Here is a 1,142-nt window from a genome sequence, read left to right as displayed (position 1 = left end):
CCTGCATTTGCCCACATGCAGGTTGTTTTTTTTTTTTTATTATTCTGAAGTAAATATTGCAGGTTTTATGGGAGAATCCTGGAGGGTCACACCCCAGGAATCAAGGGTGAGCCAATCAGAATTCAAACCATGATTATTTCAAACCCTGACTAGATTACGCACACAATGGACTGCAACTAGCCTAATGCTATACTGAACCCAATTCCAACATGGAATAGAAACTCTGGACACTGGCTTTGCTTTGAGCTTGCTTGACTGAATCCCTGCACTTCTTCCAGGACTGGATTAAGGGAAATGGGACTTTGGAAACCCCGGGATGTAATTCCACACACATCAAAACCACTCATCCTCCCATGAAGTCTCATAAAATTCTTTTTCTCATGATATTGTAATGACACCACCCCAGCACTCAGTGGGGAAAGAGATACCCACTTCTCCTGATAACAACAGTAGCAATAAAAATTTAAAAAATCAATTCAGAAAACATTTCTGGGTAAAATATCAGAATTTTGTGGCTCATTACTAGAAGGGAGTGAGCATGGAAAGAAGAAGGGACCAAAATGATTGCAAAGTTTTGAGCCCACATATGCAGGAGTCTGTTCTCTGAGACGAGAGGAGAAACAGTGTGAGGGGGGAAAGCTCTTGAGTACTTGCAGGAGCTGATGTGTTTGAGGTAATCTATGAAGACCCCAAACAAAAATGTTTTATAAGAAGTATAAATTTGAGCATGAGATAAGTTGATAAGGCAAAGACTTAGAAAAGATTTAGTTAGAACCGTGAGATAAGTGAAGGCATCCAGAAAACCCAGCAGAAAAGAAGGAGACCAAGAAGAAGAAACTGGGGGAAAGCCTACAATAATCCACAGGATGCACAGAGAAAAGCAGCAGCTAAAGATTTAGAAGAACCAGGCAAACTCGATGTCATATAAATGTGAAAACAAAAGCTTTAGAGAAGTTATACATCGACTATGAGAAAGTGGAAATTCAACTTTAATCATAAGACATTTTATAGGACTTGTACATGGGTCAGTTCTACAACTGATTCTTTAAATGGCTTTAAAATGGCAATGGCTTGAGTTCTGCAAAATTTCTGCTCTGCCATTGTCAGCATGTGAGAATGCATCTCAGATGCTCCAGATGTAA

The sequence above is a fragment of the Myotis davidii genome, unplaced genomic scaffold, assembly GCF_000327345.1.
Source record: "Myotis davidii unplaced genomic scaffold, ASM32734v1 scaffold73, whole genome shotgun sequence".
NCBI lineage: Eukaryota > Metazoa > Chordata > Mammalia > Chiroptera > Vespertilionidae > Myotis > Myotis davidii.
This window is presented reverse-complemented; position numbering follows the sequence as displayed.